Source organism: Nothoprocta perdicaria, unplaced genomic scaffold, assembly GCF_003342845.1.
Source record: "Nothoprocta perdicaria isolate Ctin4 unplaced genomic scaffold, notPer1 scaffold_5, whole genome shotgun sequence".
Classification (NCBI taxonomy): domain Eukaryota; kingdom Metazoa; phylum Chordata; class Aves; order Tinamiformes; family Tinamidae; genus Nothoprocta; species Nothoprocta perdicaria.
This window is the reverse complement of record NW_020455754.1, coordinates 2756947-2782099: the sequence shown is the minus strand read 5'-3', so window position 1 is coordinate 2782099 and position 25153 is coordinate 2756947. Positions and strand designations below refer to the sequence as shown.

The 25153-nt window shown below is 40.0% G+C and overlaps 1 protein-coding gene across 1 annotated transcript in view; it reads right to left on the bottom strand.

The window, feature by feature from the left end:
- ATP10B (ATPase phospholipid transporting 10B (putative)) overlaps positions 1 to 25153 on the bottom strand; it is a 116085-nt gene that overhangs the window by 54473 nt on the left and 36459 nt on the right. The window contains exon 3 of the mRNA XM_026047500.1: positions 8994 to 9091. The gene's annotated coding sequence lies outside the window, so the exon portion shown is untranslated. The remainder of the gene's footprint in view (positions 1 to 8993; positions 9092 to 25153) is intronic.

Genomic DNA, 25153 nt, shown 5'->3' with positions numbered 1-25153 from the left:
TTCTTGAACCCTGCCAGGGACGGTGCCAACTTCCCACCACTTCCATGGGCAGCCTGTTCCAATGCCTGACTACTCTCTCCCCTGTAGAAATTCTTCCTAATGTCTAAACTGAACTTTCCTTAGCACAACTTGAGGCCATTTCCTCTTGTCCTATTTTCAGTAGTTATTCTGGAGAAAAGATCAACCTCCACCTCTGTACAACCTCCTTTCAGGTAACTGGAGAGAGTGATAAAATCTCCCCTGMCCCGTCTCTTATCCAAGACTAAATAACTCCAGCTCCTTCAGCTGTCCCTCGTAAAGGGRCTGGCTGCTCCAGCCCCTTCATCAGCTTCGTTAACCTTCTCTGGACACACTCGGTAATGCCAGTGTTTCATTTATTGCCCTAGGGAAAAATTCTACAAATTTTAACAAAAAAAATCCACGTCCTACTGACTTCGGTTTTGAACCCCAACTTTTCTTTTCTTTTTTTTTTTTTTTTCTTTTTCTTCTGCTAGTGGAACCAGTAGAGACACTTGTAGAACCATGCAGAACCATATAAGCTAGAAGAAAATCATTTTCTAAGCTCTGAGATATTAAAAAAAAGATAGGATTTTTAATAGGAATTTTTTTCCTTTTATCACAATATCTAAGAGTAGAAGTAAAATCAGCTACATGGCAAACTTTTCTAAGTTTATAATTTAAGTTTACACTAGATTTTTTTGCCATTATGCGGCACTGCAAAGGTTAACACAAGAAYGGGCATAAAGGACGCAGGTGGCTAACGTGGCAAATCAAGACCAGGAGGAGAAATATRTAAATAAAAGCACACAAATATCTCCACCAAAAGTGGAGAGGTCTGTATCAGGCAGTAAGTCAGATCTAAACAGTGTGAAGACAACTCTGTAATGAGCAATGACTTTCCTTCACAGCCTCCCCACCTGCCCACTGCCCTTGAACACCTGGAAGAGCTCTCCTGGAGGCAGGTGGGTTTATGAACTCTTTGCTCCCCACTGGCCTCAGAGCTGCCAGCAATCCAGCCATCCTTCAGCTGCAGGAAAAGGGAACCAAGTAAAGAAAAACGACTCTCACTGAACACTCTCATAAATCTGCACAGAGAAATAACTGCACAGCGTTGGCCAAAACCTTTAGCTTTAATAATGACAGGACAGCAGTGTTTCCATCTGATAAATCTCTTTAACTTCACCTGCTGGTCAAAATGGAAGATATACCATTTTGGCCCATACTGCTAGCCTCATTATTATAGTTTTTGCCTAATATTAGGCTCTGTGCCATGGAGTGCTTGCTGGCAGAAAATAATAGCCTGAAGAACAGACAAATCCTGTGGGATGGTTGGCACCAAAGATCTCCCCCTTGCTTCAGTACACCTCAAGGGGTCCTAAGGTAGGCTTCACTTTCCTAAATGAAAAAACAAAGGAAACCTTCTTAGACATAGCCTGAAACCTGAAAGAAGCCTATGCTAGAGTGGTTTATAATTAAATAACAGTATCAGAGTACCAGATCAGAGCTCAGATCTGAACACTGCACGATCGATCAACTGGGCGGTGTAAGATGAACCCTTCCCCTTGATAGATCACTTCCCTGATCAATAGCATAGTGATAATATTTATGAACCTTTAAATGCACTTTAAGGTTAGCAACACAAAAGCAACAAGGAGCTGTAATTATTACCAGAGTCATGGGAAGATCAGACTGGTGGTTATTCTCACACAGTCCAATTGACTTCAGTGCATCTATTTCATCACTTTCAGTCACTCAAAAAGGAAATATCACTTAGGAGCTCCACCATAATCCTAACTGCAGAATTGGAAGAGTCGTYGAAAAACATGTGGCAGGCTGGACCTCTGGCCTATGTAAGTTGTGTGTGGTTATTAGCACGTGCTCTGCAGACACTAAATGACTGGCACAAATTGCTGTGTGCACCAGGAGCCATCAGGAGAACTGACACCTCTGTCTTTTGCAGTTCATCTCAGGAGAAAAGAACATACTGCATTAAGCCCAAGTTGAACCACTTCATGAGCCAAGTGCTCACGGAGAAAATATAAAATATTTCAGATTATATTAATTATGACAAAATGGCTTTTCAAAAATAAGTGTAGACGCAGTAGTGATTCCACACATGTTCTGACCTGGTACATTACGTGACTACCCTTATTTGCTCTCGTCAAACCCAAGCCAAGCATGACATTGGACTAGATGGCTTTGCAAAGGGAATAGAGACACATAAGAGAGGTTGAACCCCTCTTAGCAAGCATAGGGATGAACAAAGACAGCAATACATGTTGGCTTTGTGAGATTATGCTATAAGAACATGCTTCTGTTTGCCCTGGATGCAAAGGGAGGTGTGTGCTGTTGGGATGTCAGCCTGTTTGTCACTCCCCTTTCCCAAGAAAAGTTTTGGGGTCAACGAATTACAAACTGAAAGACACCAAGACCCTACAACTTGCATGAAAACAAGCAGTCAGATTGGAGAGAGTGAGTCCAGGACAGTGTCCCTTCCGAAGGAAGGGCGGCGATGTGGGTGCTGCCAGCGCAGCCAGCACAGCGACTCCTCCCTTAAACCAGGCTTTCCACCTTTCAAGCGCTCGTTTGCCTAAGCTACCTGTTTGTTTTTGCCAAAGTCTGCAAAGCACAAAGGCTATGAAGGTATTATCCACGTTACTGAAATGTGCCGTTATTTGCATAAACATTACAGATTCATTTCTTACTGCATATCTTTAAGTAGGAGGCTCATTATGGTGTAGCTTTCAAAAGCCAGAGAACAAGCTTACAGCTTAGAGATTTTTTTCTGCTTTTTAGCGAAGAATGCAGGAGAGGGGAAGGAAACAGCATCTAGACACACAGAGTTTGAATTTAATTTTATGCAAGAATAATGCTAGCATAGCTAGGCTCCTTAATGCACAGCTTAGCATTTTTAATCACTCCCACACATACGCCTTATGCGAGGCATAAAGTTAAAATAACTTGTTTACTGAAAGGTAACAAGCTCAGAGAAGTGCAAAACTGGTGAACAGACACTCAAGTGTCTCCTTAATTACAGTTAAGTGTAGGAGAACACGTATAATTTCAGCCTTTACCATGTGCACCTGTCCTAGCCACTTCAGTGCTTTGTGTGGCTAAGCCTTGTGAGCATCACTTATTGGGGCAGCTTTCAAACTGTCCTGGGAATGAGATTCACACTTACTCAAACACACAGCCACCGATCTGCTAAAATCACCCTCAATACCGAAGGCGCAGACACCAGTCTCTCAGGTTCTGTGGCACTTGACCCTAACTTCTATGCCACTTTCTCATTTCTGATTAGATGTTGTGGCTCAAGATTATGCCTTGAGTCTGGCAGTGTGCAACCTTCTGCAGGGGGTCTCCTGCTCTTGAATAATCTCTTCTCACTGCTGAGTTTCAGGTCAGTTTAACATTAGGCCAGCAAAGCCTTGCACTTTCACTTAGGAAAAAAGTGATAAAAAAGAAAATAAAACAACTATTGTCAGAATAAAATAACAAGTAACTGTTCAATAGAAATAGTTTGATAAAATAGGTATTTTAAGATAAATTGGAGGCAAGTACTTTGAAAGTACTCTGAGCAGAAATACATCATGAAAGAAAGAGTGGTTGGGGGGTGGGGTGCACAAAAAATCCCTGCATTTACAATTTATGATGGGGACACCAGCATACCTTACCAGAACTCCTCGCTTGTCACTGTAATGCAGTAGCCTGTAGAGTGGGAGGTAGACACTGATTAACAGCAGACAGCAACATTATAGCAACAGCTTTGAGCAACGSATTTCAAGAAGCCAGAAGGGGAATTTTAGGTAGGCAGAATGTAATCAGCCATTTGGGCTTTAGCCAGATTCATACAAGTTCTATGGTTCGCATTTGCTGCCAAGCTAAATAACACTGTGATGGCCACATTGCTAGGCCAATCACAGATAAAAAGCACTAGATAACCTGGTAAGCTGTTTGCAGGATGGTTATAGCAAACCCTGCTGCCTGGAAAGAAGAAACGACAGAAAACAAAGCCAAGAAGCATCAGGCAGCATGATGAACTTTCTACTACTTTAGAGTCAAGGGCAAAAATTAGAAATGTGAAAAGTTATTTGGCATGTGAACCCCCTCRCAAGCAACTGCAGCCATCTGGCTTCCCTTCAAACCTCCTGCCCAGACAGCTCCTCTATTTATCCAGCCTCTGAGGAACCTCACACATTCCTGAGACTCCAGCAGACTGCCAGGGTTCTCTCTCCTCTTTGTTCCTACCAGCCTGTATCGGTGCTTGGCTCGCGGTTGTTTCTGTTTTCAGACATGCTGCTGAAACTGGAAACAAGTGCCAACTGAATCAGATCTTCCCAACAAGACACGCTCAAAGCTACAATCTCTGCATTTAACAGGCCATCTAAAATCCTCTGGGCATGCGTTCACATTCTGCTTTCCTGCTACTACCACATTTTCCACATTCTGCTATTCATTTCAGGAGACAAGCATATTATCCAAGTTAGCAACACAGATTGGAAGGAAGCCCTTAGAGTCCATCCAGATCACTTCACCTAGTTAGTGCTGTACTTGATGATGCTCTTTTCATCTAGCCTGTTCAAACACCATTTTGAAGAGAGTGATATAGTAGACTGGAGCAAGTAAAACCTTCCCAAGGGTCCTCATCTCTTTTTCCTACTGACTTATTAGACTGAACATAAGAGCTTTCTGCTGGTTTCTCAGTGCCATATCTTTCAACAATGTTAAAAGGTTGCTGAGTAGCAGTAAAATACAGAGATTCACAAAGGAAAACATACAAAACATTCGAGGCACTTCTCTTGTAAGATACCAGCCACCTCAATCAAGATGAGAATAAAATTGTATTGATTTTTAACATACGTGATTCATAGATTCTTCATGGTTCACAGGATGAGCTAGTTCTGAACTGAGGTGTTGAAAGGAAATTTTCTTGCAAGGTTATGCCAAGGTTAAACTGTCTGGTTTAGAATCATGGAACAATTTGGATTAGAAGGGACTGCTGAAGATCCACCTCCTCCTCAAGAACACGGTCAACTTCAAAGACAAATTAGGTTTTCCAAGATCTTGTCCACTCAAGACAAGGAGATGGAGATGCCAAAATTACTGCTTTAAGAGACAAGCAAATCTGACAAGTAGAGCAATTTCTGGCTACAGCAAAAATATCTGGATTCGGATGCTGATCTTCTTCAGCTAAGAGGAAAGGTTAGAGTCGTGCAAAGGCTGATCTGAGAAAATGAAGCTAAGATAATATAAGGAGCCTGTCTCCTCCACTTATGTAAGCTGTCTAGGGAAATGAGCCTACTAACTCAACATTTTAAATCAARTACCTACATTTAGGATCTGTAAATATTCAGTAAGACTAGAAAAGCACTGGGAAACAACATCATTTGCTACCACGTYATCACTACAGATGCCCAGATAGCGCACTGATGAACCTATGCAGGATTTTACAGAACCACAAAATGGTTACGGTTGAAAGAGACCTTTAGAGATCATCTAGTCCTACGCACACGCAGGGCCACCTAGAGCATGTAGCACACGGTGGCATCCAGGCAGGTTTTGAATGTTTCCAGAGAAGGAGACTCCACAACCTCCCTGGGCAGCCTGTGCCAGGGCTCTGCCACCTTCACAGTAAAGTGTTTCCTCACATGGAGATGGAACTTCCAGTGTTTCAACCTGAACCCATCAGGCCTTGTCGTATCACTAGTCACCATTGAGAAGAGTTTGGCCCCAAAACAAAAGAGAAGCCAAGGCTCAAAGTTTTTTTTTTCAGCAGACATCGCTTGCCTTAGGCAGGCTAAGCTGTTTCTACAAGACTGATGGTAAATATAAAAACAGAACAGAAGCCAACTCCCACCACTCCAGAAAGCTGCTTTTATGGATAGAGGTTTTCAAGCTACTATTTGGTTATCAGTAAATAAGAATCAGAGCTACACAGAGACATACATGGATAAATTATTCAAACWACAGCAGCAAATCCAGCAGATAGCACTTGCTGGCAGAAATCTTTTTCCTTGCTCCATGGACAGGTCCAACTAGCCAAGGAAAGATGAGATACCACCAGCTCCACGTATTCTTTGCTTCCTCACTGCCATAAGTTCACCTATTAAAATGACTCGCTTTCTTAAAAGTGAGTCCATACTTAAAAATTGCCAAGTTAGAGCTAAATTAGGGAGAATAAAACTTGTAATGCAAATATGCGTTAGCTAAGTTTAGATTCTTCTGTGGGCTTCTAAATAGGAGAAAGAACTCATATAGAGATAAACAACGAGTTTAAACAAGGGCTTGCTAGTGGCACAGCAAGATGACCTTTCTGGGAAGTTGGTAGTTTGGAGTGTTATTTTTGCTTTATTTTGTCTGTATACATATCAAAAACCTTGGACAAGGCACTCAGAGWGGGACTTGCCCTCTAGAGCCCTAGGATATATGACCTGGACAGAAAAGCTCCTCTTTAAGTAGCCAGGGAATACGAGTTTCTATCACAATTTCTATGATGGTTGGCAGGCTGTGCTGTGGATGAGCTCTCTTGGTTACAGGTCAGCCCCAGAGCTGCAGGGCAACTGAAGAGGGCAGCCGCAGACATGTCCCTGGATGCTCTAGTAGTTGCGTTGAATCGGGTTTCAATATCCCTTGCAGCCAGGTATTTCACAAGACCAGGAACCAGTAACTGAGGCCTTATTTTGAAGGGTTCTTGACATTCTGTGAGTTTCAAACTGAAATCCTGAAAAAAGTGTTTTTTTGTTGCTTTTTTTTTTTTTTTTTTAAACAAAGTCATCCCTTAGTTGCCATTATTAATGTTACAGTAGCCCAAATAAGCTGGGGAGGAAAGTTAAAGAAAGAAGGACAGGTTTACAGAAATATTTCTGGGTAGCACATGAGCAAACACAATGGCACCATCAGCATTTCTGACCTTTCCTTTTTCCTCTGTCAACTCTATGCTTTTTAGGAGTCRCTTCTTAAGCTCTGGAAATGCAGGAGCTGTTCCGTACAGTGAAAGTGAATGTGCAACTACATTAAATCTTGAGATGCTAATACTTCATTTTGGGGTATCTATCAGCATATTCACCGGTGCTACTCTCAACACAGTTTTTTTTTTTTTTTTTTCTTTCTCCTTTGCTGCAAAAGATGTTAACATAAGGATGGTAAAAGGGACTTCATGAAAAAAATCATATTGCGTGTGCTGGGGTAGGAGGGAAGACAACAGCAAGGATGAACATTTGGTTTTCTGACATGATATTTTATGGTTCAGTGGATTTGCATCATATATGGACATTCCAGTCATCACTCTTGGAATAAATTTTCTTTTCTTGTATATGTTATCTGGTATGACTGTCCTCAAACTCATAGACTTTAAAATATCTTCCAAAACACAATCACGGTTTTACAGGTACAGATAAAAAATGGCATTTGAAAATGCCAGGGTAAAGCACAAACTGAGCAATTCARAAAGGCTCTAAATAAGAAAGTTTCAGGGACTTAGTTCTCTGGTTTTGCTTATTAAAAAAAAATATATATATTTTTTAATATCAAATTGAAATCTTGTGATTTAAACCAGAAAAATCTCAGGTTTCACTCTCAGTCTACCACTTCAYTCATATAAAAAGAGAAGTATTTTAAAATTCACATCATATTCTTAGTCYTCATTTATTTCAAGTTAGACACTGCTAGAAATCCTGCAGCAGAGCAACAGTGCTGATTTAGGATCCCTGGGTCTATTTGCCAACCAGTTACCTTGTCAACCTAGGGTAAACTAGAATACTAGGCTCCTAAGCTCAACCTAGGCTCACTAGAATAATCTGTTCTATCATAAGTATCACAATCTTTTTTTTTTTCCCACAGGAAAAAATAGCAGTAAAAGATTCTAGTCTTTATAACAGTCAAAGATACCAAGGAACAAGTCAAAGTGAAGCTTACTTTAACCTTTCTTAAAGTAGTTGCCTATCTTTACCTCCAGATATTTTAACTCCTTCACATATTTTAATTACAGGTACAACCACCTTTAGCCTGTGCTTTCACAAGCCGTACRCAATATTACATATCTCATAATCACGAAAGAGATTGTCTTTCCTATTTACACTCCTAACAGGTACTCCTGTAACCTGCTATTTTCACTGTCAAGCCTCCTTTAGGCCACAAAACTTCAGTTCCAACAGCTTTCTCCCTGCAGCAAGAACAACGCAGTCTCCAAGGTTACTGCACACAAGCAATTTCGGCATCGCGAGCAGCTCATTGAATTGCATGAAGAGGATGCGCTCCCTGCAGAAGGCAGCCTTGTGAAAGCAGATGGGCATCATCTGCGATAGCTGGAGTCTGAGTGCTCAGCAGAGCCCTCCGTGTTCAGCAACACGGCTGCAGGAGACCCAGGCCCAGCTTCCCACAGCAGGTCTGCAGACCCCAGGGCAGGTACGGGTGGAAAACTCCTCTGCTAGCACCACGCTTGGKATCCAGAGCCACTTGGAATGCCTGATGGGACCCGAGTGAGACCCTCGAGATGCTATGCTCATGCCTGGGGTCACAGAATAGAGTTTGCAATTAGATACAAGAGCAGCAGCAACTAACTCCTTCCCATTCTGGTCATATGCAGGCTCCTCTGCAAGGGATCTACAGCTTGATCCTTCTCCYTGAGGCAGGGACAGGCTTACAGCTAAGTTTGACCTTTCCTATCTCCCTAAAATGCCTCAGTGTGGAACCCAAATGTAAGGATTAATGTATATTCCTCTGCCTGTGGTGCAGCGAACCAGGTCAATGCCTTATCTCAGTTTCCAGGGCAACTGCGAGCAGCCCAGCCTGCTGGCGCTCATTAGAGGGGAGGAAAAAACCCTGCGCACGTTCAAAGTCCAGCAGCCTGCAGGGCTTCCAGGTAATTACGTGGTGCATCTATGCTGTAAAAATAGCTGCTGCTTTTTCTGCCGGCCGAATTAACCATGAAAACTGACCAGCTTAAGCATGTAATTATCATAGGCTAATTTGGCAAACTTGGCAGGTAGCATTACCTCGACCCGAGCAGCCCGGTCTCCTGGGATTTCACTTGCTGGAGGCTGTTCACCAGAAGGCAGCACTGCTGGGAGGACACGCTCGGCAGCGAGGGCAGCTGGGCAGGAGGAGAGACAGAGATGGCAAGTTCATTTTGGCAATCGCAACGCAAAGCTTGGGAAATTTCATCTTGTTCGGCAYAGATGCATGGAAGGGACAACTGCACCCAGGGTGGGGGTGTGAGGAGGAGAAGCAYGTGTTGTTAGAGCAGAAATAACTAGCTGAGTGATCCGGACAGCCCCATAGGAATTATGTTTTGAGGGGGAGAAGGAGCCTGTAAGTGTTAAATGGAGCTGCCCACAGAGGGAACATCAGGTGGAAAAATATATGTCAATTTCTGGCCATATTCTAAATGTCCATTTCTGCACAACCTGTAGACTGTTTGGAAAGCATGCAAGGCTAYCTAGAAGTTGATCACCCTGTGGTCATGATGAGCATGCTTTGCAGGTGGAGAGCTAAGAATCTACTTCAGACAGCAAAGGATACAGAAAATGTGAGAACCACATCTTCTCAGAACAATGACATTTTACTGATGAAAAAAGTAGCACAGATCAGTTACCCCTCTTCTTCGTTATGTGTAAACACAAATTGGACGGTGATTCTCCATAGCAGCTAATCACTTTGCATTTCTAATGCAAGATGATGCAGTGCTGAGTTCAAGCAAAAACAAAACAAGAAATACCTCACTTCCATAAAAGTATTTGAATAAAACAAGCAAAGCACGCTGACAGGATCAGTAAAGAACAGTAAAGATCAGTAAATAATGCCGAAATTTGGCCAAAATRGAGCTAGAATACACCACCCTGTACCAGATGAAACCAGGATCTTTAGAGCCTGGACCCAGGCTCTACCTTCAGCATCCTCACCGGTCCACCTCAACAGCATTTCATGCACTTCTCCTGCTCAAGGAACAAGAATGTCCCTAGACATATCAAATCAAACCATCCAAGGTACAGTCATAGGTCAAAGTATACAGTTCAAGAAAGCAAGGACAGGCAACACCAGACAGCAAATGTGAATAATAGCTACAGGGAACGTTTACCGGGAAAGGACCAGCTGTTTCCCCATTTCTTGTCTATCACCTGGAGTGACTGTTACAGAAGTTGATCTCTTATCTTTGTTGTAGAGTCTTTCTCAACAGGAGATTAATCAAGGTGAACATGTTTATAGCTTTAGAAACAAAAAAGCTCTTTGTATTTTTYCCTAAATTGATAATAACTTGTCTAGGATCTTTCAAAGGATCTGACAGCATGKTCTGATAAAACACATACTAGCTGCAAAACCTTTAATGTAAGATCTGTTAAAAAGATTCATMTTCACCCCAATGAAAAATCTTGCATTCACTTAATGGTTAGAACCTGTAAATTCCTATAAATTCCTATAAATTGTCAATTATTGTTGTATACTTGTCTTTTGTCTTTCTTGAAGTATGGGGAAAAAYGTACATGGGGAGAAATAAGGAAAAAGGGAAAAAAGAAAAAACAAAAATGATATTAAAAAGCCTTATGAGGAGAACACTTTAGAAAACACACTGGATGCCATTCTAATACTTGAGTGAAGTAAAGGTTAGTAAGCTCTACCGTTAGGAAAATGTTATAAAGATGATAAAAATACAAATAAWAAGCATCTGTTATCACCTACCTATACAAATATGAATAGCTATAAATCAACGACTGGAAACGTTACGAGGACTGACTAAAAATGCCCATATCTTGTTATTTTTGTCTCCCATTTTCTAATGGCTTCCTAACCCTTTACAAATTGATGTTAATCCCAAAATGTGCTGAACACCTCTGGATGACTACCTGGTTCTACAGCAGCATTCTTTTTTGTTAAGTCAGAGAAGATCCAGAGGAGAAGTACAAAACTTGAACTCTGCTAGGAAAAGCTGATGCATATTGCTGGCAGTGAACTAGCTGCATCCAATTCCATTCACTCTTCAGTTGGCTTGGGCTCTTCAGCCTAATACCCTCAGAAACCTGAAGGGTGAATTGCAGTTGCTTTTGTGCAAAGCACAAGGCTTTTACCTCTGCCTCTGTGTTTGGATCAGACATGAATTAAGTCATTTGTTTGCCCCTTTGCTTCAGGCTCATTCAAAAGAAATATTCCAACATGGAGAACATCCTTTCTACTTTCACATTAAACACAGAATTTCACTTGAAGTAAAAGAAAAGATGCTTCAAAAATTCACTGTCATTGTCAGCTGAGAAACTATTTTAACAGCAGAAAAGTTTTATAGCATCAAGACTTTTGGTTCAGTTCAATAAGTGATGCACYCTATTTCTATTACTGCTACTGCATTATCCATTCAATCATAACATTACTATTATGATACTTTTTATCAGTCTAGAAACACCACAAGCTAGCTATTCCAACCCTATATTTTTTCACACTRTTACAGACAAGCTGCATAATACATACAGGCATTGAAATTGTGTCTTTATCAGACTATGTCTGTTCTACTCCTGAAATACAGGTGCTTTAGACAAAGAAACCATAAAACAATCTTTGCAAAAATCTTTTCTGTACTTATTAAAACCAGGAATCAATTTAAGGCTCCACAAAGAGCCTCCTGAACTTGCCATTTATTCTAGTCTAGCCATTACTTTATTTGACATAAGCAATTCAGTTTGTTGAAGCCCCTGCTTAAAGGTTATGACAGTTTACAGAGGACATGATAGAACTTGTAATGTTATCACTGACATCACTGACAAGGCTACAACCTTAACTTGTTGGCATCTCTTCAAATAAGCTCATTCTTGTTCAAATCTTGGACTAAGTTTACTTAAAGCGGCACTTTGCCAGTGAGTCAGCCAGTAATTGCTGCCTAAAATAATACAAATTCATAAAAATAAATGATGAGACATGGTTATTTTTAACGTTTGTCTTGTTTCCTGAAAKATCATTGCAGTAAAATAAAGGAACAACTCATGCAAACCACAAACCAACTAGAAAGCTAGAGTGGATGCAGTAATGGGAGCAACAACACTATGTGAACTGCTGCAGGAGGCTGTGCCATCTCCCACGTCCTCCCACCTTCCGCCCACTGCTGTGCCCAGCTCTATAAAGGACCATKAAAGCAGTAACTGTGCAGGTCAGAAGTCTGTCTGAACAGAGCTTGGAGACTTTGAATCGCTTGGTGAGAGGCTGTGGACTGCAGAAATGGCACATTTCTGWGGTAAACAGTCTTAGTTCTTGTTTGCCATTCAATGAAGATTTAAAAAGAAGTCTTCAGAAAAGAGTCAACCGTATTAACAGTAAAATACCTTCTCTCCAAAGCAAAAACTTGCAACTACAAGCACGAGTGCACCCTTAATAATTCTGYATTGTAACTTGAGTAAGTTCAGTGAGCTGAATTTGTATTTCACAAAACAACGGATCCCAGGTGAGATCCAGGTTTACTGCTACACACYGCACATTATGTTGATTAATTATATAAATGATTCTTCCATTATTGGTAGCCAGAGGCTTCGCCTCCTCTCATGTTAGCATACAGGGTAGTGCTCCTGTGGAGAAATCCCTGTCCTGGGAGCATTTGGCTGTCCAGGCAGCTACTTTCTAGCAAGCCTGACCCTTCAGAGCTGCTGCTAACCCTGAGGGTGAAAGAAGTGCAGCCTTACAGGAGCCGAAGGAAAGCAGAGACCATCAAAGCTGCTAGTGAGGCTGAAGCTGACATTAGCTACAGCTCTGCATTTACGCTGGGGAAGGCAGATGCCCTCAGGGGAGGCACAGTGACACAGAAGGCACAAGTCTAGTCTTTGAAATGAAATGCTAAACACGTTAATAAAGTTGTTGAGCAGAATTGATTGCTGGAAATAGAAAACTTAGGGGGGAAAAAAAAGATATGAAGGATCAGAGAAGAAACAACAGCAAGAACTGACTTGTTTACTCTTTCCACTGCCACTAACTTTAATACTGATTTTGACTCTCAGGCCTCACTCCCAGATCACCTCTTTTCCTGACACACTTTCACGTCTCCAGGAGAAAGCAGCAGTATTTTTTTTTTAACTAGAAGATTTACAATATACCATGAAAAAAATGGTATATAGTAAATGGTATAAAGTTTATAAGAACTGTAGAAGAATGTATGTTTTCTTTTTTTTTTTTTTTTTTTTTTTTTTAAGTCTTCCCAGAGTGATCTTCTTAACATCAGAACATGTACTCTGCCTTTTAGTTAATGGCATCTTGTTCTCGTGAATGCTCACTGCCAGTGGTGGAAAAGTCCATCTAAACCTGTGATATCTGTGTTCGGTCACACTTGGGAGACCTTTCCTAGTCTTCATTTTACCATGAACTTGTGTAACCTGCATCTCTTTGCAATGCATCTTAATCTACATATCTAGACTGCAATATTTTAGAGTGTGAGTCATTATTCCAAATACATTGCTAGGCACTAATAATAAATATATTTACTGTAATCTTCCCTTAACTATCTAGACTAAAAGATTTCCCTTTCTTTGATCTATTTTCCTCTTCCACTCTTTGTGGGATTTTTTGTTTTTGATAACTCTTATATGAAGATGAGTATTTGTTTCTGGATTATAGGACTCACTCACTACTACTTTACTTATCTAGCATGTTGTAGGGCAATTCTGCTGGGATTASTTCTCCCTTTAGCAAGTAAATGGGATATTCTTTGAACTGATTATGAACCTGATTTAATCATGTTATACATGATTCACGTCTCCTTTCCATGTTGGAAGGCCTCACCTACCCCAATAAATCATGCTGAATTCCACACATCTTTTGGAAAATGCTTTGCCAGAGTCAATCCACTAACTTGGTTTCTTTCAAGCTAGTTTAACTCTCACTTATTAAGCTGTTAAACTGTTAACTTGAGATCCTTGAAAGTTTCAAGGCATGGCAAAGAAATACATTACTGTGCCTTGGTATTACCAGGGGATATTTAGAAATAGCCTGTTACTYCGGCTAACAGAGATAAATCATCTTAGATGTATATAGAATTTGTCTACATTTATGCTGATCTCCCATTGCTGTTATTTACATGTCCTCTATGTATTCAGGGCAGATCTGCTCTGCTTGGAGAGGAGAATCTGGCACATAAAAGACAGAAACAAAGTACTGTTCAATCAACACAGAATTCAATTTTCTTCAGGAAGCCTCACTTTCCCCTGACTATTTAAAAAAGCATCCTTTCAAGTTTTCATGAGCCATGACAGCTCTGATGTGCACTAAGGTGCCAACTAATTTTATGCATCCTGTATTCAGAAATGAGCAAAACTGTAATACGACTGGATCACACACGCAAAGAAAACCTTGCTGTGATATTACCATAGGGCAGGCTTTCTGCCAAAAGACGGGATGTAACTTTTTGCTTATGCCCTTTTCAGAGGTCCAAGATGCAGCTTTGCCGTTTCATTCACTGCACAGCAAAACACTCTGAATCTCCGCAGTGCCAACTGAAACATAAAACGCCTAGATTTTACACTAATAAGTTATTGTCCATGACTCCCCCCAAACCCATCTTTTATCTTAAACAAATATTCCATTAATACAGACAGTGTTATGCTGCAATAACCAGAGATCACATACCCTTTCCCTTAGAAGCTCATTACTTGCTTTGGCAGGAGAACACCACATTTCTAGATCAAAGAACTGGGTATGCTATCTGTTAATCCATTATTTCATCAGTAAAAGTGTGGTATGTGAGGACAGAGTCACAGCTGAAAGACAGACAAAATATGCACAATTAGCCCCAAAAYACTTCTTTGCTTGTACTTGTGTGTGTCTGGTTTACAGCACTTGGTTTGACAGTGAAGTCCAATTCTGCACTATCAGACAATAAATCAAGGGCTAAGCCCAACAGAATCAGACATATTTCACTTTGCACTCTTGCATCCAGCTCTCTCTTGCCTGACAGATCCAGAGAATGAGTTGACTGACCTAGTTAAAACTGCCCAATTAGCCGAATGAACGACACCGTACTGAYGAGAGGGAAAACCAGCAGTTCTCCAGGGATGGAGCTGCCAGGGCTGCTGTCCAGCGGAGGAGAACTTCCTACCTATGGCAAGAGTAGACTTAAGTTCCTAATCCTGTAACTCCTACTTCTCACAGCTAGAGGTAACTTAACATGCTAAGTCTAAAGATTAGTAGTGAAGGAAGTATTATTTTCCTGTGGGTCAGACAGTCTGCATGCATCCTGAAGGCTTCTTTCTGCCACTAGGGTAGACCACACTAATTGGAAAACAAAACACTAAAGGAAAGCAGCTTGTAGAAATTCTTTTTTTTTCCCCTTCATATTTCTCACTAACAAAATACAAACTTTCCCAGCAGTATACTTACAAAACTTACTGTCAAATGCAGGCATCTATGTTATTAGGAAACTAAACACATTTACCTTTCATTTCCCACTACTGTCTTTAAAATGCACAGGTTTAGCCTCAGGATAACAGAGGAAAATCTTGGGAAAACATAAAAGCACTAATAATCCATTTTGGATAAAGACAATGAGCCAAACACAGTTACGCTGATCTCCTTTGACAGATGCTGCACAAAGGCAGGAGAACACAGTGGACTTGAAGAACACCTTAAAGCACACTGACTGTCTCATCATGTCAGCCCAGGAAACCTTCCTGTTTCCTTACTGGGGCCCCTTCAGTAGCCATCAAGATCTCTAGACCACTGAGGAAAAGTCACAGGTAATCTGCACAGGATTAAAGCTACCTGGTAAGTAGCAGCCTGATCAGGACACAGTAATTCACTCTTTCAGCCTAAGCAGAGCTCATCATCCTCTTGATGAAAAGGACAGACTCACAAGGAATATATGTTCTTCAGAACATCAGAAAGCTAGAGATTTTACTGGTTTGGTACAAAAAAATCAAAACAAACAAACAATACACCCGAATAACGATAACAAAGCACTTAAGAAAAAAAAATCTGACGTAACCTCATCTTCTATTATTACAGCCTTCAGTAGCCAGGGAGAGTGGCAGAGAATGAGTTCAATGTCATTCAATCATGTCTGGTGGTCAAAGAGTACAGCAGGATTTCCTTATTATCAGGGCACTAATGATGTAGCATTTATGTGTGTGATTAATTTTTATTACGACAAAAGGCTGTACAATATCTCACAGTGCTAGTGTTGCCAAATGAGCAATTAAGACACAGGATTTAAAGTCTCATTGCTTTTGACCAGCTGTAAAATAGATCATGGCTGGTAGGAAGCTAATTCCTCAGCTCGGGATGTGTCAGTGAGACTTTGGTCCCTCAAGGTCTTCTGCAGTTTGCAAGCACATGATACCAAGGCATTCTCTTTTAGTCTAGATGCTTTTATTTCTCTAACCGGTATCAGCTTTTCTGTGCTGATGCTAACCTCATTTTCTGATTCACCTCACTCGCCCAGCCAAATTACTGCAGGAATGCAAACTCAAGATATGACTGCTGTGGTTTTGTTTTTTTCCTTCCTTTCTCTTCTCCRAGCAAACAAAATCAGTCTAAGTGGGAAAGGTTTTTCCTGATATAGGTACTGAAAATAAATGATTTGGGGAGCATGTATAATTCCTTCTAGATGTTACAAAGCCAGGAAACAAGCAACACGTACCTTGGTGTCCTGGAAGTCCTTATACTCAGTGTCTATAGGTGAGTAAATAAGCAGTCAAAGTTTATATATCAGCTGTCAAGATACAATTACGATTGCAAAGGAAGAGGGTTTCAGGCTTCTTCACAGCACTGATGCTTCATACTTTGCCTAGGTTATACCAGGAGGGAAAGGGGCTTGCAGGACAAGCGACACAGCTCAAGCATTCAGAGCAGTTTGCAGAAGTGGTCCTTCCTGCATTGGACACAGGACAGCTTGCTGCATCCTGGAGTCTGGAACCTATAAATACTGTGCAAGAAAACCAGTGTCTGAGAGGAATACACATTTTAACAAGCAAAACAAATAGCATTTTAGGGATCAAAAATCACTTTTTTGGTCTTCTTCCCTGCACATAATTAACTTGCCTGCACATAATTTTTTTCTATCTTTTCCTAACTTTCCTCTGACTTAGAAAAGTATATGGAACAATGAGAAAACTGGGACAAATATACGTGTAACTGAAGGCAAGATAAGCCAATCACACGAAGCACAGATCTTGCTTCAAGTGTTCATCTCCCAGGAGGAAGATCTTCTGGTAAAGGAGAGCAGTGCAGAAGGAGGATGAGTCATCTCTTCTGGAACATGAAATGTCAACATTGCTATGGCAAATTCTTTACTTGAGCCTTAATTTCAAGATCCTGTAATCAGCTCAGTGAGTACTTAAAGGTAGGTGAAAGCAATATTTTGACAAGGCATGGGTATCCTCCTTCAGATCTTTCTGTGAATAAAGCTAAATTTTGGAGCAAGCAAGGTTGTTATAAAGACTGTTAATGCTGAGTTGATTTCGCTCACTGGATACTGGGGAATATATTTGCTTCATAGATAACTATTGCCCTCCTCTATTTCCTTCCCTTAATAGAAGTTTTAAACCCACCTTGATTTATAGCATTTAAACTATTTCCCACTTGCCAAAACTTGAGTATTGAAAAGTTTATCCCTTTACTATTCAGTCAGTTATGAAATTCAGTGGAAGAGGGTACATGTTATTTATGTTATGAACAGCTTTAAGTATCTGGAACCTATGTGGCATGCAAATTTTACAATTCTTATACATTCAAATTCTGCAAAATTGCTAAACTCCCTCTGCAGTCAAATTCTCCAGATACTACACATCTCTTTATATCAAAGTCTGCAGGTGTGCAAACAAGCATCCACAGTCCATACCAGATGTCAATGCCTAATTAAAAGATATAATTTTAAAAGGGTATGCTGTTGATCCAAACAGCATTTTGACAATAACACCGGTTTTCTATACAGCACATGGCTGTACTACACTGAGTATGTAATAAAAAGATATATTGACACAAGCGACTTAGAAACACAATTAAATTATTAATAAACTATAGGTGGAATTATAGATTGTAATGAAATCATTGAAGTAGATTTCAAGATTGCTGCTACTACTTAGTAGCTTTCTAGGATCTAGGTATTGTTTATATCTCTACCCTCTCTGATCAGGAGAAATGGAAGAGTAAATAACAGTCATCTTTCTAAGTGTACGCATGCACAGGCTGCTATCATAGACTCAAGGGCAAGAGAGGATGTGGCATCAACCTGGATATGGTAATTTTGACAAACCAGTCCTGCTGTGGAATTTCCTATCAATRAAAGTTTATGAAAATTTCAATGCTCAAATAGTGAGAATCCTGACACTAATGGTCCTTTGGGAGCTTTAACACAATATCAATTAGCTCAGGAGAGAACAATTGCTGTTAATTTTCTATTTTCTGAACAAATAAGGATCAAACATTCTGGCTAACCCAGAAAAATATACCAGCCTAGAAAAAGAGCTCTCCTCTCCATCCTTAATTCTGGAAATCTAGTCATTCCTTCACCTAAATGAAATATTTCAGATTTTGTGCACAATTTCTTCTTTATAAGAGAGCTTGAAACAGCGTCTCTGAGCAAGCCAGGAACATTCAAATATATAACAGCTTGCAGGACACAAACTGGAATTTCTTTAAAACTCTAGAAACATCCTTCATTTTTCATCCTATAGAGGAGACACTTGTCTCTATAAACTACATGTTAATGAAAGTTGTATTTCAAAACCGGGTTAGGATGAGGGCCTCAACCGCCAGTGGAGATACCAAGCATTCCTGTCTGTACACCATAAATACCCATTTACTCAAAAAAGCATCCTTGCGAGCTACTGAATATGGGTGGATCACTGAGGGTGGCAAACTACACCTATTTCGTTTGGAGGGGAAGATTCTACATCTTCACCACATTTTTGCAAGTCTCAAATTAGGTACTTCTATTGTTTCTTTTATTTTTAACTAGATATAGAAACCATTTACAACTAAAGAAAGTAACAGAAACACCAGGATTTTTTTCAATTATTTTAAAATTAGAAAAATTGATCTAACTTCATCTCAGAGCACGCTTACTTCTTTTATTCTGCTGACACTCATGCACTCATCTGCAAAGGGGGAGGACAAGGCTATACATAAATTTATCTTTTCTACCTGCTCTATCAATCTCTTTAACCAACAGTACATTCCACCTAGCAAAGAGAAATTCTCTCTTACTTAGAACTTTCTCTTTAAGTACAGCACAGGAATAGAGTGTTTTGAAAACAACTCTATGTAGTTCCAAAAGAAGAGTATTACAGGCATGACTAATGAGAAAACAAAGCAAGCATTATAAAATAGTAAAATATTTTCTTTAGACAAAATATCTGTGAAAGAAATGGAATGATCTGTGTAGCACCACAGATCATTTACTTTTGTGACACGGAGGGTCAGTATAAAAGAGAAATGAGACAGATCTGACACAAAATGCAGTTTTGGTGTTAAGTTTTGTATAGCAGCTGCTCCATTGTGCAGTAAACACTATTACAGTATCAAGAGGAATGAGCAGTGTTTGCACTACTAAGACTAAAAGCAATTAATTAAAAGGCAATATGGTGGCATAGAAGGGATTCTGGCCACTTGCCACAATGAGGAAAAATGGAGTTCATCCCAACAATAATAGTAATTGCACAGATTTTTTTCACTGGAGTGGAACTTTCCATCCTCTGTGAATATATCAAGCGTCGGGTCAATGAGCATTTGAGAGGCGGGGTCGGGTTTTTTTTGGCCCCTGGGAAAACATACATAGACAGTAAAAGGACAGACCTCACATCAGCCAAAAATGAATGCAAATATTTATGCATTCTTGTTTATAAGGATTACAGTTCTTGGCATTGTATTTTCTACAGCACAGACAAACAGTGACAAGCGGCATCAATATATCACCATGGTGTGACTGGCAGAAGGTCTAAACAGACAAATCTAGAGAGCACTCCACAGACTGCCTTTTTTAAAAACTAATTCCTTGCTTATAAATTAGCTACATGGGTCATTAAGTTTGCTGTGCTACCATAATGCTACCAACTAGTCAACCAGACAATGAGCCATGAAGGACAAGCTCCCCTGTATATTTTGCCTGTTTTGTTGTGGAAAACAGGAGAGGAACCTTGTTGACTATCAAGGACTTTGATGAATATTCATCTGCAGTCATACATCCAACTATGGCATTTCCCATTTAAATGCTGTCCTTACCTGGACATGACAACGTTCTTCCTACCCCAGGAAAATGCCTGGGACAGTTCTCAAAAATTTGAGCTGTGCCATTCCATGCTATCCAAACCTTTCTTCCCCTGTGAAGTGATGGTTTAAACGTATTTTGTACTTTTTTTAAAGAGCAAATGCACTTGTATGCATCATCGCATTTCATTGTAAAGAAAATAATTTTTAAGATGGGATAATATGAGCAGTAGGACATGATTTCTCAAGGGTTAGCTTCACTATATGTTTTTAGTAAACTTCAGGGCTTCCGTCATTTTTTCCTGTTTAGTGGTTTACATATTGTTTTACTCTTTTCTGACAGCAATACGTTCATCTATGTTTAAGCTGTCAATAATTGTTTAACAAGTTTTACAGTATCAGTATTTTAAAAAGTATTATTCCAAAGACATTGAATAATAACAACTTCTTGAATAATAACTTCTAACCAGACAGACTTTTTAAGTAAGGACRTCTTGACACAGCATATAAATTACAGGCTTGTCTACATTCTTTATCCTTCAAAAAATTATGCTGAAAAAAAAAAAAAAAAAACAGAAATTCTTAAAGCATTTGCACATTGAAACTGTGCCAGTTTCTCTCAGGGTGCTGAGAGAAATTGCTTGATGTGGTAAATCACTTGAAAGGACAGGGAATAAAGTTTCCTTTCTGATGTTTTTATGCACAAGGTGTTCCAAAGCAATTTCCAAAATTATAAAGCAGACTGGCAGAGCAGATACTATGAACTGAAAAGCAGATCATACACTCATACTGGCTCCAGAAACTTCTGAAAATTAGGCATGAAAAGCTAGTTAAAAAGTTAGGAATGCTTAGGCTTTGACAGAAAATGAGGAAAAACAGAAGAGAGCATGAGCCAAGGTTGGCAGCTGAAGGATCATCCAAGTGTCAGCGTAGGAATGGAAGAGGAGCCTTTAGTTTCAATATTTGCCTAATTACCCAATTATGTTGACTGATATGCCATACTCAATTGAACCATCAGACCTAGAATAGATATCAGTGGAATTAAAATATTTGCCTTGCAGTAATGTTAAAAGGTTCATCAGTCATGCTGTGTGATGGGACACCACAGAGAATAGCTAACTCCATGCTGACCACAGAGAAATGGATGAAGCAGTGCTTAAGGGCAGGCCATGGCTAACCTGCAGGTAAATTATTCTAACTAGGAAATATTTAATATTAAATTAAAATATATAATATAATATAAAATCTAAAAAGATTTTGCCTAGTCCAGAAACATGAAAACCAAGCATGCTTTCTCACATCTGAGCTCTATCTGCTTAGTCCCAAACTGAAGGCCTCCACACCTTGTTTTGAAAAACCCATTCCAGGGATCTTGCTATGTCAGAAATTGGTAATAAATCTAACAGCAAATAGCAAGAAGTTTAAATAATTCTTAAATTTCACCTTGTACATTTTTCAGGTAATCCATCTCAAACACCATGCTATAGAAAAATAAAAACTTTAATAAAGAGGAGTTACATTACACAAGAAAATGTGATAAAAATCATTCAAATTATTTGTGAGGGAAAAGACATTTCTGTCTCAGTTTCAACAAAGTGCACTTTCAGCATGTAAAAAACTTTTCACACTCATTAAAAAAGTCATGCAATAGTACTGAAAATAGAAAAGTTTTGATAGGAGGGGAATTTTCATTTCTGTTCTGATCCAAGCACCTGAATCAGTGATTAAAAAGCAGAATTTTACAGTCGTAGCTGAAACAAGCAGTCAAAAGTGAAGGGTATTTTATGACAAGTACCTAGTAACTCACACAKCAGTACAGGCTTCTCGCTTTTCTCTCTCATCAGTAAAGCAAAGAGCACTCCGGTATCTTTGTTTGAAAAATTCTTCCCCTTTCAATCAGCATTTTATCATTTAAATCATTTTTTTTTTTTAAATCAGCAACCTGAAGAAGAGCAAATAAATCAATTTTCAAAAGTATTTCTGTAATAAAAAGGAGCTTGTTGGAAACACTTAACTGCAACAAGTTTCTACTTTAAAGTATCATTTCACTTGCCCAGAAATGCTGCTTCCAAAGTATCTTTTTCATGAAAAATGTTTTGTAAAGTGAAAATTATAGGATAACGCAGAGTTTCAGATACCTGAGAAATTTTTATTTACAAAAATAAAGTGTCAATTGCCAAAAAAAACCCAGAGTAGTTACAGTCCAGAGTCAATAAAACCCATAACTAGCTTTTCCCCTAGTGAACTGTCCTTCAGGCAGCCCAGGCTGCCAAACACTGAATAACAATTATTACAGAATTCCCAATTAATTTTCCTTTCCTTAAAAAACATTCATGGTTAAGCCCACAGAAACCAATATGACACAAACTCAAACTGGAAAAAAAAAAACCCAAGATTTTCTAAGAGAAAATTTTTCACTGCTAATCTAAAACTTTTTTTTTCTTTTTTTTGCATCTTCCTTCTGTAAACTTTGCTGAAGAAGGGATTTAAGAAGTTCTGAGGATTCATAATTTGCATCTTTTTAACCTTTCCTAGTTGAGTTCTTATTACTACAGCTGCAATGATCCGTGCTGGGAAAACAGCTTTCTGGTTAGAAAGCAGAGAAACAACAACGTCTTCTTTCTGTTCTCTTGTGTGATCTAACTACTCCCAGTCCTAAAACCTACAAAGGAAAAATTCTTGAGATAGCCTCACTTTTAGAACCAACCTTTGAGTTGATAGATAGCAGCAGTGAAATAAAAAACAACCAGGATTAAGGTGGCGCATCCTAGTCACTTGGTAAGTTACTTTCTAGCTCAAAGTTTTGCAAGTACAAGAGTGTAATCTCAGATATGTTTTTTTTTTCCTCTCTGTTTATTCCTTGCTGAAGTCCCTAGAGCATCAGAGCTCCCAGCCGGTGCTGCAGGCTGTGCCGATGGGACTCGGTGGCACAGCCGCTTCCTAGCGTGGCTGCAGACACCGGCTCAGCCGGCCCATGCTCCGAGCTGACTAAACGTGAATCAAGCGCAAAGCCGAGGGCCGTGGTTAAAAGCGCCGTGCTGGAGCTAATGAGCTCCTCCGAGACACCGCAGGTACCGGCCTGGCCGCGGGAGCTGCTAACAGGGCTTCAACGCAGCTCCTCACCCAGCGGGGCCTGCGCCTGGTGGCGGAGTGAAGCCTGCCAGCCTGGCGAGCCGGTGCCTTTAGCTTTAGAGAGAGGCAGGCTGCAAAGTCATGCAGTTACTCTTGATGTTTCCACTCACATTTCTGAGCTCAACACTGATGCAGAGCAACCAGCAAAGCTCGCATGAGCGATACAGCAGGTCACAACAACGAGCTCTGCGCGGCTCTTCGGCCAGAGGCCATGGCGCAGGGCCAGAGCCAGCAGCACCCAGCGAGGGCCGGCACTGCAGGCACCTCAGACGGTGAGTCCAGCTTAGCCACTCTGAGGCAGCAACACCTCGTCCCTCCTGCTGCTCTCCTGCCCGGCCCCAACCCAGGTGCTGACCACAGCACAGCTGTAATGAGGTTCACTAGCCCTCAGCTACTACGGACACTGCACAACTAGTCTGGGTATCAGGAGCACAAACAGACTGGCTATTTCATTTTCTCTGGAATTATTTAAACTCTGGACACATTGAAAATCTAGTGGACAATCAATCTGCAATGACAGCACACAATGAAAATGCAAGATCACTTCTTTTGATAAAGAAATTGATTTAATAAGAGTTAAATTCCAATGAGGAAAACTTTTGGTCCATCTATTACCAAAGATGGCAATCTGTTCTCTTTTGTGCTAAAAAATATTTATTTACAGACTGTCAGGGAATTTGAGATGAAAAGCCAAAAATTAGTTCTAACACAGGAGAAACCAATCACTTTTGCTTGGGACTTGTATCCCTTGCTCAGCACTACAGTACAAATTGGAAAGGAAAACCTTCTGACCTCGCTGAGCTGATCTTACTGAACTTTTAACTAGTGAAACATACTGGAGGAAAAGAAATCTGGAGCATAGTTTTAAAAGTGCATTTATGGGAGGTTGTTTTATTTCATGRCTTTTACTAGACACTAGAATGAGTCATAAAACTGCAGCTTTCTCAGTGAACATTCTTACCTTGCATATTGAGACTAGAAAGCAAGCTAGAAAGAACAATTCTTGAATATTACTTTTTCTCATCCTCTGACAAACTATTCTCTTACTGAGGATTTCAAAGTGTTGAAAAAAAGTAACACTGCAGGAAGAGYGACAAGGACAACTTCACCCCCTCGCACGTGGAGCTCTTTGGCACAAACCAGAGCAATTTCATTACTCGCTTCTTTTTCCCTAACCAAGTACAGACTCGGAAAGAATATTTTTTTCTTCCATTAACAAGAAAGGAAAAATATGAGTTACTAATAGAAAATAGCAAATAGAAATAACAAAGAAAATACAATATGCAAGCACTTCAACTATTTGGCATTTTAGTCTAGAAGGCAKACAAAGCCACTGAATGACTCAACAGAATTACATAGCCTTTCCAATCAGGGCCTAACAGTTGCTCTTCAAGTATAGTCACGACTTCCACTGATTCTTAGGGGCAGACTACACTACCAAAGACTTAAATATTTTATTAAAATATTTTGCTAGAAACTAGTTTGATTACTCTTAACAATATGCTCACAAGCACCAAGAAAAGATCAGGTATTGCTCCAACACTCCTTCTCCTCACAAGTTCAGTCAAAACATGCAATCTCTTCTTACAAATCCCGCGTCTCCTGAGATTACTATACCAGAGAGAGATAAGAGTGGGAAAATGCACCTCTTTTCCCAGGTGATTTATTTACTTTAGCAGTACTTTCTGCTTAGCCAACATCACTGCGCTTTTCTGCTACTCTCACTTTTTGTGTCTGCACCACCTATTTAACTTCTTGGCACTTTCATACCTCTGGTGAGCATAAAATAGCTGGCCTGCATCCTTTTAACTGTCATATTATCTATTTTTCCTCAGAATTCTTGGAAAAATAGTGGTCAAGG